Source organism: Sus scrofa, chromosome 8 (genome assembly GCF_000003025.6).
Source record: "Sus scrofa isolate TJ Tabasco breed Duroc chromosome 8, Sscrofa11.1, whole genome shotgun sequence".
NCBI classification, from domain to species: Eukaryota; Metazoa; Chordata; class Mammalia; order Artiodactyla; family Suidae; genus Sus; species Sus scrofa.
The window spans coordinates 66,513,409-66,526,512 of NC_010450.4; the positions used below are offsets into that span (position 1 = coordinate 66,513,409).

The window sequence follows — 13,104 nt, forward strand, 5'->3', positions numbered from 1 at the left end:
AGACTTAAGTGTAAGACCTGAAGCCAGAAAATTCCTCACACAGAGAAGAAACATTTCTTGACATGTGTCTTGCCAATGAGTCTCTAAATATGACACCAAAAGCATAAGCAATACAGTTAAAAATAAATGGAACTCCTTTAAAATAAAGTGCTTTGGCTCAGCATAAGAAATGATCAACAAAGTGAGAAGGCAACAGGAGCTTGGTTGCTCACTTAAAAACACCTTCTGTCACTTTTCATACAGTCAGATAAATATTTACATTTTATATGTGAAGCAAGAAACATGATTACATGCAAAGTAATCTCCCCTAAAACTTTGCTATAATACACATCGCACTCCAGAAATACGTAACATGAATATATCATTGCACTCATTGTATAGGAAAGCCAGTTCTCCAGGCTCTGCAGAAAGTGGTCTTGTCTGCCAGTCTCGACAGGCTGCCAGGAACATATGAAGAAGGCACAAGAAGTCCAGCACACAATCTCTCATTGACACCACAGGTCACGGCAATGCCAGATTCTGAACCCACTGAGCGAGGCCAGGGCTTGAACCTGTGTCCTCACAGATGCTCTTCAGATTCGTTTCCCCTGAGCCACAATGGGAACTCAAGACATTCCCATAAGAAAACCAAAAAGAGTTTCAATGGAACACCGAAGAGCTCAGCCACCAACTCCCCACAAAAACTTCAAGGGTCAGAAATGCAGCCATCAACCTTAGCTGCCTGTAGCCTGCTGAGAAACTCCTTGTGTGTAACAGTGCTGTCACATACTTTTTGTCTGATATTAGTAAGCTGCTGATCAGTTTTGTTAGTTCTACTTGGATGTTCGACCATGAGAGTTTTGGAACTTAAAAAGAACTTGTATAGAGACCACTACCAGGCTCTTCCGTGAAAGCCTCTTTTGTTACTGGCAGTTGGGAGATCTCCACCTTAAAGGGGATCTTGGTATGATCAAGCAGAAGGCTTGGTGGAAGTACTAGGATGGTTGCCTCGTGCCCACGAAGGTGAAGTTCTTCCAGAATAATGTTTAGATTAATCTGATGGCTGAAATTTGCAGGTCATACAAGTACTTCCCCAGTCCTTCCGGAGTCAAGGAAACATAGATGTGGCATCAAAAAGACCCAGATGCCTTTCATAGACTTCATGATCAATTCTTGTTCAAATTAAATCTGGGCATAAGCCACTTACCTGCATGAAACTGATAATCCAAAGGTCCTCCCTTGACCTGCTCAATCAGTTTATAGTAGGTGGGGCTGAACTTTGAATTGTGTACTTTGTGGTAAAGATGAAAATGAAATACCACTGTTTCGAAGGAGAAAAAGAAGGGGATACATTTAATAAGTTAGGAAAAAAAGAAAAAAAAAAAAAAAACAACAACAACAACCAAACACTTCCCAGAATGAGAGTTTCCAAATTTCTTTTTGAGAGTATCAAAAGAGGTGGCTTAAAGTTAAACACAAATCCATACTAATTTCTAAATAATGTTAAGAAAATGCATCATCATGTGATGTACAGTCAATTAAGGCTAGATTTTTGGATTTTTTCCTCTGGTTTTATTTGAATGTTCATGTGATCAGAATGATTTCTCTCGTCTTTCTCTTACTGGTAATTCTGCTACATATTCTAGACAGGAAAGAAGCTCTAAAGAGCTAAAGAATCTCTTAGCTCCAAGAAGGAGAGGATATGTCCACTTTAAAAGATGCTAAAGCTGGGAGATTTAAATATAGGTTTTCTGATTCTAAATAAAGTGCATGCAGTTCCCGTCGTGGCTCAGCAGAAGTGAATCTGGCTAGCATCCATGAGGATGCAAGTTCAATCCCTGGCCTTGCTCAGTGGGTTAAGGATCCCGTGTTGCCATGGTCTGTGGTTTAGTTTGCAGATGTGGCTCAGATCTGGTGTGGCAGTGGCTGTGGTGTAGGCCTGCGGCTGCAGTTCTGATTTGACCCCTAGCCTGGGAACCTCCATATGCCTTGGCTGCGGCCCTAAAAGGACAAAACAACAAGCAAACAAACTAAATAAAGTGCATTTGCTGCTAAATCATATCTATCTTTAAGAAAAAGATAAAATATATCTTTTTACTCTTACTGCAGATATGAGTTCAAGTTCTATTTCTACGTAAAATTAACGTCATGTTGTGACAAGACACCTTAGAATGGAAAAGGCCAAGTCATAAAGAAAATGTCTTGATAATTTTCCTTCCAGAATATCCAATTCCATTTTCTTTACTTTCTTATTCTAAGATACTTCTTAGAATGTAAAGTCCCACTTATTTTTGCCTGGATATGCACACATGGATGCCACTACTCCATGTAGAAATGGATACAATAATAGTTAGGATAATGGCTTCATCTGTTATCGTTCTGCTTAAAAAATTTGGTTTTCCTCAAGCAATTACTCAATGGGAATATATAATGCTAGCATTATCATAATAATAGTTGGCCAACAATAAAATATAATTGTGTAACTAGTCAATGACTTACTACATCTATAAATTTTAACCCCAAATTATAAAGCAACCTGTTTGCCATTGCAGTCTTCAATGTCACCTGTCTAAGCCTATTCATCTTCATATCTAACCTGGACTTAGGGCAGCAGCTTTCCAATATCACTGTTTCAGCTTCTGCACACCTGTAACTCACTGTCCAGAAAGAAACTTGATGTTTTATATATATATATATATATATATATATATATATATATATATATATTTAAGAAAATATCATGCTGGTGCAAATTGGTTCAATACCTTTCTCATTAAAATCTATACTCTCTGAAATGGCCCAAAAAATCTTGAGTAGTTTCTAATCTTATGCTGCTTCATATTCCACCTCCACTGATATCAGCTTCCTTTCAGGTTTTCATGATAAGACTTTCTTTTCTGGAGTGACGTCAGCAAGACTGCAGAATAAGAAAGCTCTTCTGTCATTCCCACAGAACACTGATTTTGGCAGACATCCAAGGATGACCAAAGGGCACCTACCACCCAGCAGCTTCTCACACTATTGACGTATTTTCTACCATGAAGTCTACCTGAATTATAGCCTATACCACAGGCTAGACTTACTGTAGAACTCTTCCCTGCTCCACTTCCACAGCTGATAATACTTTGAGGTACCTGACGTACACGTCACAGAATGGAATTCATATGCTGCCCTTAATTCCTGAAAAAGCCGATGAAAAATTATCAGGTTTTTCTCCTTGTAGAAAAAAAGGCAAAAGGCAAAACTCTACTCTCTTTTGGAAAAGATGACCCCAAATTCCCTTGATTGCTGGATCTCAATTTTATTGATGGGGCTGATCACATGTGAATATTCATAGGGTTTAATCTCCACTTTCGAAGGCTCATGTGTTTCCCACAGGTGTCCAACATACTAGCCACTTCTTGCTCATCCTTTGGGGAGGCACCCAACATGTATTTGCTACTTTATTCTGAGGACAGAAAGTGTCCAAATGTATACGTGGGAAAACACATGATGACTTAAACTATGAGAGACTTATTCACGGACCTGTTGTTTCCAGACAGTTACCAAGAAGTCTGTTTTAAATATGAAATTGCAATAATCAATGCATGTTTCAAGTGGGTTCTGACCTGGGCACATTGCATGTGAAACCCTGTCATATGGGTCTTTCTTGGAGGAGAAGGACCATCAGTAACAAAAATAAAAATTTTAAAATGTCATAACATTAGGAGTTCCCATCATGGCTCAGTGGTTAATGAATCCTACTAGGAACCATGAGGTTGCAGGTTCAATCCCTGGCCTTGCTCTGTGGGTTAAGGATGCGCCATTGATGTGAGCTGTGGTGTAGATTGCAGACGCGGCTTGGATCCCCCATGCCTGTGGCTCTGGCATAGCCCAGCAGCTACAGCTCCAACTCTTCCCCTAGCCTGGGAACTTCCAGATGCCACTGGAGCAGCCCTAGAAAAGGCAAAAAGACAAGAAACAAAACAAAACAAAGTCATAAAATTAAGTGAACATGTCACAACTATCAAAAAAGAGGTATAAACCTAAAGCTATGGAGACGGAAAATGAAAAATGGCCATTTAGAATGTAATGTTCAGAGGAGATGGGATTGAGATGGTGGAATAGAAGGACTGGAGCTCAACTTCTGTCCTAAAGGAAACAAAATCCACAACCAAATGCTGGACAATCTTCAATGAAATGGACCAGAAATGTTCAAAAAGATATCCTACTCCAGAAGACAAAGAGGAGGCCACATCAAGAGGTAGGATGGGGATTACTCAATATAAGCAACCCCATACCTCCTGGGTGGGCAGCCCCACAGACTGGAAAGTAACTGTATCACAGAGATTCACCTACAGGAGTGAGAGTTCTGAGCCCCACATCAAACCCCCATGCATGGGGATCTGGCCCTGAGAGAAAGAGCCCCTGGAGCATCTGGCATTGAAGGCCAGAGGGACTTGTGTGCAGGAGCTACAAGGGACTGGGGTAAACAGAGACCCCACTCATAAAAGGCACACACAGACTTTCACATGCACTGGGTCCCATGGCAAAGCAAAGTCTCCATAGGAATCAAGGGCAGACCTGACTGCAGTTCTTAGAAGGCCTCCTAGAAAAACAGGGGTGAATGTGGCTTGTTGTGGAGGAAGGACATTGGAAGCAAAGCTCTTGGGAATAGTCAGCAGCGTGCCTATCTCTAGAGGTGGCCATTTGGGGGAAATCTGGCCCCACCCATCACTGCTGAGAAGCCCCAGGCCAAACTACAATCCAGGTGGGATCACAGCCCCACCCCTCAGTAAACAGGAGGCCTAAAGACCCCCCAGGCACAAAGCCACCTCTAATCTCACCCAGAGACAAAGCCCCACCCACCAGAGGGATAGGAATCAGCTCCACCTACCAGTGGGCAGGCATCAGTCCCTCCCATCAGAATGCCTACAGCAAGCCCCCGTACCAACATCAGCCACAAGGGGGGCAGACACCAGAGGTAGGAGAGGCTACAACTCTATTATCTGTATAAAGGTCACCACACCAAAAAGCTATAAAAATGAAAAGGCAGAGAACTACAACTCCAATGAGGGAGAAAGGAAAAACCCCAGAAAATCAGCTAAGTGATCAGGAGATTCTCAGCCTCCAGGAAAAAGACTTTAGATTGTTGATGCTGAAGATGATGCAAGACAGTGGAAATAAACCGGAGGCAAAGATGGATAACTTACAGGAAACACTGAGCAAAGAAATACAAGATTTAAAACTTAAGCAAGAAGAGATGCAAAATACAATAACGTAAATAAGAAAGTCATTAGAAGCAGCCAACGGCAGAATACAGGAGGCAGAAGAACGAAGAAGCAAGGTGGAGGACAGATTAGTGGAAATCACGGATGCAGAACAGAAAAGAGAAAAAAGATTGAAAACAAATGAAGAGAGTCTCAGAGAACTCTGGGACAATGTTAAATGCACCAACATCTGTATCATAGGGGTGCCAGAAGGAGAATAGAGAGAAGGGGATGGAAAAAGTATTCCAAGGGATAATAGCCCAAAACTTCCCTAACATGGGAAAGGGTCCACTCACTCAAATCCAGGAAGCACAATGAGTACCATATAATATAAACCCAAGGAGGAATGCCCTGAGACACATATTGAAAGCTGGAGTAGCAATACTCACGCCAGACAAAAATAGACTTTAAAATGAAGAATATTTTAAGGGACAAGGAAGGTCACTACATAATGACTGAAGGATCCATCCAAGAAGATATAACAATTTTACATATCCACACACTCAACCTAGGTTCACCACAGTATATAAGGCAACTGCTAACAACCTTAAAAGGACAAATCGACAATAACACAGTGTGAGTGGGGGACATGAACACCCCACTTACAGCAATGGACAGATCATCCACACAGAAAATCAATAAGGAAACACAGGCCCTGGATGAAGCATTAGACCAGATGGACGTAATAGATATTTATAGGACATTCCATCCAAAAGCAGCAGAATACACATTCTTCTCAAGGGCGCATGGAACATTCTCTAAGACTGATCACATTCTTGGTTACAAATCAAACCTCAGTAACTTTAAGAAAACTGAAATCACATCAAGCATCTTTTCCGACCACAACAGTCTATGACTGGAAATCAACAACAAGAAAAAAACCACAGGGGGGAGGCACAATGGCGGAAGAGTAGGGGGACACGCTCGCCCTCTCCCACAAACACACACACAAAAAACACATCTACAGGATAAACGACTCGCACAGAAGAGCAAACAATCGCTGGCAGAAGAACCTAAACTCCAATAATGGCAAGAATCTCGGGACATTACTAGGTAAAACAAGAGAAAAGCAGAGAGTGAAAGAAGGTGAATCCGAGCTGGATGAGTGCTCTCGAAAGGGAACTGTGGAGGAGAAAGGGATCCCACACCCTGGAAAGCCACCTACTCGACAGAAAGATCAACCAAAGCGGAGGAATCTGCAGATGCAGAGAAGAGTGTAGCAGTAAGTTGGAGTTCTAAAAAGCAAAGCAAGAACCAAACAGATCATCTGAACTACTGGCACAGTCACCAAAAATTGAGACGCTTGGGTGGGGGCTGGGCATCGAAACCTCAGCTCTGGAGGTTAGTCCCCAGGAAAGGGCTGTGGGCAGGGTGGAGTGGACTGCTTGGGAGGTCGAGAAACCGGTCTGTCAAGTTTGATGGGGCATAGACTGCCTGGGCGCCTAGAAAGCAGAGTGTCACGGGGGGAGGGAGCAATACGCTAAGGGCAGGGAAGTGGAAAGCCACATCAGAGGGAACCTAGGAGAAGAGCTGGGTCTGTGCCAGTGTTGGGGAGGGGAGCGAAGGGGTGGGCCCCCATAGAATACTCCCCATGCCACAGAGAGCTTACCGGCCCAGCAGCTATCAGAAAGCTCTGCTTCCTAGGGCATCCCCCACCCGCCACCCCTTACGCATGCATGTGCCAGACCTAGGGCTCCTGCCATCCAGGTGGGCTGGCCTCAACAAGTGCTAGAAGCATACCACCAGAGGGGCTCTCCCTGCCCTAGCCTGCTTGCCCTTTGGAGGGGCTACACCCCCGCAGAGCAGCACCAAACACTGCCAGCCCCCAGAAAAAGGCCTGCAGCCCAGAAAAGCTAGAACAAGCTTGGCTGGGCCATGAAAAGAGCTGCCTACATTCGTGGACACTCCTTCCTAGTCGGGATGCACTGGGGAAGAGCCTCTTGGGTTCTCAGTGACCCAGATAGCTGCTCCAGCCCTTGGGCGGTGCTACACTCCTGCAGAACAGCTGCCCAGCACTGCCAGCCACCTGCAAGAGCTCCACAGCCCAAAAACACCAGAGCAAGCTCTGCCTGGCCGAGTGAAATTTGCTCCCATCGTAGTGTGGACCTCCCAGGTCTGTCTGCCCTCAGGAAGTCCTCCTTTGCTTCAGAGAGACCCTGTCAGCCCTGCCCACCCTCCAGAAAAGCCACACTGCCTCAAAGAAGACCGACCAACAATGCCAGCCCTCTGGAAACATTCCACGGGAGTGACAAGGCAAACACTGCCCGGCCACGGAGAGTACAATTCCACCAGGAAAAAGAAAACAACAAGCAAATTGAAGAACCTGAGAAACCACTCCCAGTTAAACCAACAGGAGAACTCACCTAAAGCAGTCAACGAAGACCCAGGTCTCTGCAGTCTGACAGACCTTGAGTTCAAAAGAGAAATAGTCAAAATACTGAAGGAATTAAGAGAAGATATGAACCGTAATGCAGACTCCCTCAGAAAGGATCTAGAAAATATAAGGAGGAGCCAAGAAAAACTAGAAAATTCATTTGCAGAGCTACAAACTGAGGTAAGGGCAGTAAGAAAGAATGAATAATGCAGAAAGAATAATGCAGAAGAATGAATCAGTGATTGGGAAGATAGAATAATGGAATCACTCAATCAGGTCAGCAGACAGAAAACCAAACCAAAAACAGGAAAGGAATATAAGAGACCCATGGGATAATATAAAGCAGGCCAATCTACACATAAGAGGAATTCCAGAAGGAGCAGAAAAAGATAAGGGGATGGAAAATATATTTGAAGAAATTATTGCTGGAAACGTCCCAAATCTAAAGGATACTGAGTTCAAGATACAGGAAACACAGAGGGGCCCAAACAAGTTGAACCCAGATAGACCCACATCAAGACACATTATAATAAAAATGGCAAAAGTTAGTGATAAAGACAGGACCGAAAAGGTAGCAAGAGAAAAGCAGAATGTTAACAACAAGGGAACCCCCATAAGGTAATCAGCTGATTTCTCTACAGAAAACTCTACAGGCCAGGAGGGAATGGCAAGAGATATTTAAAGTGCTCAAAGAAAAAACTATGCAACCTAGAATACTCTATCCAGCAAGAATATCATTTAAAATAGAAGGAGAAATAAAAATTTTTTCCAACAAACAAAAGCTAAGAGAATACAGCAATACAAAACCAAGACTAAAAGAAATACAGAAAGGGCTTCTCTAAACCAAAAAGAAAGGAAGGAAAGAAAGGGAGGAAAAAGAAAAAGAAAAAAAAAAGAAGAGGAAGAACTAGGATTGAGGAAACCACAATCAGAGAGCAGTCACTCAAATAAGCCAGCATACAGATTTAGTCATGAACATGTTTAAAACAATAAAATTGAAAAGAAAGAAAAAAGAGTCATCAAAATCATAAAATGAGGGCAAAAGATATTAGGAAATACATAGAACCCTTTTCGGTTTTTTTGGTTGTTTCTCTTCTTAATTTTAATATAGTAATGAAGTGTTTGATCCTACAGGATCATCAGGCTAAAACACGCTATTATAGGAAGGGGTTAGCATACTTAAAAAACAGGACAACCACAAGCCAAAAGCAAACATTGCATTCGCAAAAAAATGGAAAAAAAAAAAACACTCAAACAGATAATAACCAGAGACCATACAACCAAAAAATGAAAGGAAGAATGGAGAACCTTAGAATCAACTGCAACACGAGGTTAAAAATGGCAATAAATAATCATCTATCAATTATCACCTTAAATATCAATGGACTGAATGCTCCAATCAAAAGACACAGAGTGGCTGAGTAGATAAAAAGGCAAAAACCTTCAATATGCTGCCTACAAGAAACTCACCTAAGGACAAAGGACACATATACATTGAAAGTAAGGGGGTGGGAAAAAATATTTCACACCCATAGACATGACAGGAAAGCAGGAGTTGAAATACTCATATCAGACAAAATGGACTTTAAAACAAAAGACATAAAGAAACACAAAGAAGGACACTATTTAATGATTAAGGGATCCATCCAAGGAGAGGATGTTACTGTCAACATCATATACGCCCCAAATATTGGAGGACCCGGATACATATAACAAATATTAACAGACATAAAGGGAGAAATTGATGGGAATACAATCATAGTAGGAGACCTTAATAACCCCCTCACACCAATGGACAGATCCTCTAGACAGAAAACAAATAAAGCAACAGAGACCCTAAAGGAAACAATAGAAAAATTAGACTTAATTGACAGCTTCAGGACACTACATCCAAAAAAATGAGAAGACACATTCTTCTCAAGTGTGCATGGAACATTCTCAAGAATCGATCACATATCGAGAAACAAAGCTAACCTCAACAAATATAGGAGCATAGAAATTATCTCAAGTATCTTCTCTGACCACAACGGCATGAAACTAGAAATCAACCACAGGAAAAGAAATGAGAAAAAACCTACTACATGGAGACTAAACAACATGCTACTAAAAAACCAGTGGGTCAATGAGGAAATCAAGAAGGAAATTAAAAAGGACCTCAAGACAAATGATAATGAAGGCACAACCTCTCAAAATCTATGGGACACCACAAAAGCAGTGCTCAGAGGGAAATTCATAGCAATACAGGCCTTCCTCAAAAAAAGAAGAAAGATCTCAAATTGACAACCTAACCCTCCACCTAAATGAATTAGAAAAAGAAGAACAAAAAAGACCTAAAGTCAGCAGAAGGAAGGAAATTATAAAGATCAAAGAGGAAATCCATAAAACAGAGATTCAAAAGACAGTAGAGAAAATTAATAAAACCAAGAGCTGCTCCTTTGAAAAGGTAAACAAAATTGACACACCCCTGGCCAGACTCCCTAAAAAGAGGAGAGAAAGAACCCAAATAAACAAAATTAGAAATGAAAAAGGAGAAATGACAACGGACACTGCAGAAATACAAAAAACCGTAAGAGAATACTATGAACAACTATATGCCAACAAATTTGACAATCTGGAAGAAATGGACAACTTTCTAGAATCTTACAGACTGCCAACACTGAATCAAGAAGAAACAGACCAACTGAACAGACCCATCACTACAAATGAAACTGAATATGTCATAAAAACACTCCCTAGAAATAAAAGCCCAGGACCAGATGGCTTCACAGGTGAATTCTATCAAACATATAAAGAGGAACTGGTGCCCATCCTCCTTAAACTTTTTCAAAAGGTTGAAGAAGGAACATTCTCAAAGGCATTCCATGATGCCACCATCACCCTAATTCCAAAACCAGACAGAGATACCACCAAAAAAGAAAACTATCAGCCAATATCATTGAGGAATATAGACGCAAAAATTCTCAATAAAATCTTAGCCTACTGAATCCAACAACATAACAAAAAGATCGTACACCATGACCACATGGGGTTCATCCCAGGTTCGCAAGGGTGGTTCAACATATGCCAATCAATCAATTTCATACACGACATTAACAAAAGAAAAATCAAAAATCATATGATCATCCCAATAGATACAGAAACAGCATTTGACAATGTCCAACAGTCATTCATGATAAAAAAATCTCACCAAAGTGGGTATAGAGGGAACACTCCTGAACATAATCAAAGCGATTTATGACAAACCCACAGCAAATATAATATTCAATGGAGAGAAACTGAAAGCCTTCCCACTCAAATCTGGAACAAGACAGGGATGCCCACTCTCACCACCGCTATTCAACATAGATTTGGAAGTCCTAGCCACAGCAATTAGACAAACAAACAAAAGAAATAAATGGGAAGAGAAAAGATAAAACTGTCACTGTGTGCAGATGACATGACACCATACGTAGAAAACCCTAAGGACTCAGCCCAAAAACTACTGGAACTGATTAACAAATTCAGCGAAGTAGCAAGATAGATATAAGGTTAACATTCAGACATCAGTTGCATTTCTGTATAGCAACAATGAAATATTAGACAAGGAATACAACAATACAATCCCTTTTAAAATTGCACCTCAAAAAATCAAATACCTTGGAATACACCTGATAAAGCAGGTAAAGCACTTATATGCCGAGAACTATAAAACATTAATCAAAGAAATTAAAGAAGATGTGAAGAAATGGAAAGATATTCCATGCTCCTGGATTGGGAAAATCAATATTGTAAAAATGGCCATACTACCCAAAGCAATCTACACATTCAATGCAATCCCTATCCAATTACCCATGACATTTTGCACAGAACTAGAACAAACAATCCAAAAATTTATACGGAACCACAAAAGACCCAGAATCACCAAAGCAATCATGAGAAACAAAAACCAAGCAGGAGGCATAACTCTCCCAGACTTCAAGGAATATTACAAAGCCACAGTCATCAAAACAGTCTGGTACTGGTATCAAAACAGACAGACAGACCAATGGAACAGAATAGAGAACCCGGAAATAAACCCTGACACCTATGGTCAATTACTCTTTGATAAAGGAGGCAAGAGCATAATATGGGGGAAAAAAGTCTATTCAGCAAGCACTGCTGGCAAACCGGGACAGCTGCATGCAAACCAATGAAACTAGAACACACCCTCACACCATGCACAAAAATACACTCAACATGGCTGAAAGCCTTAAATATAAGACAGGACACCATCAAACTCCTAGAAGAAAACATAGGCAAAACACTCTCTGACATCAACATCATGAATATTTTCTCAGGTCAGTCTCCTAAGGCAATAGAAATTAGAGCAAAAATAAACCCATGGGACCGAATCAAACTGAAAAGCTTTTGCACAGCAAAGGAAACCAAAAAGAAAACAAAAAGACAACTTTCAGAATGGGAGAAAATAGTTTCAAAGGATGCAACTGACAAGGGCTTAATTGCTAGAATATACAAGCAACTTATACAACAACTCAACAGCAAAAAAGCCAATCAACCAATGGAAAAATGGGCAAACGACCTCAATAGACTGTTCTCCAAGGAAGATATACAGATGGCCAGCAAACACATGAGAAAATGCTCAACATCGCTGATTGTAAGAGAAATGCAAATCAAAACTCCCGGGAGATACCACTTCACACCAGTCAGAATGGCCATCCTTAATAAGTCCACAAATAACAAGTGCTGGTGGGGGTGTGGAGAAAAGGGAGCCCTCCTGCACTGTCGTTGGGAATGTAAGCTGGTACAGCCACTATGGAGAACAGTATGGAGGTACCTTCGAAATCTATATATAGAACTACCATATGACCCCGCAGTCCCACTCTTGGGCATCTATCCGGACAAAACTCTACTTAAAAGAGACACATTACACCACTATTCACAATAGCCAGGACATGGCAACAACCCAAATGTCCATCAACAGATGATTGGATTTGGAAGAAGTGGTATATATACACAATGGAATACTATTCAGCCATAAAAAAGAATGACATAATGCCATTTGCAACAACATGGATGGAACTAGAGACTCTCACACTGAGTGAAATGAGTCAGAAATACAAAGACAAATACCATATGATATCACGTATAACTGGAATCTAATATCCAGCACAAATGAACATCTCCACAGTAAAGAAAATCATGGACTTGGACAATAGATTTGTGGCTGCCCGACAGGAGAGGGAAGGAGTGGGAGGGATCAGGAGCTTGGGGTTATCAGATACAACATAAAATAGATTTACAAGGAGACCCTGCTGTGTAGCATTGAGAACTATGTCTAGATACTCATGTTGCAACAGAACAAAGGGTGGGGGAAAATGTGTACATGTAAGAAGAACTTGATCCCCATGATTTACAGCAGGAACAAAGAAAAAGAAAAAGAAAAAAAAAGAAAAAAACTGCAAAACCCACAAACACGTGGAGACTCAACAACATGCTATGAAACAACCAATGGGGAGTTCCCGT

At 41.2% G+C, this 13,104-nt stretch overlaps 1 pseudogene; it reads right to left on the reverse strand.

Moving 5' to 3' along the window:
• The window catches only part of LOC110261961, a 28,351-nt pseudogene that overhangs the window by 8,601 nt on the left and 6,646 nt on the right, over positions 1-13,104 (reverse strand).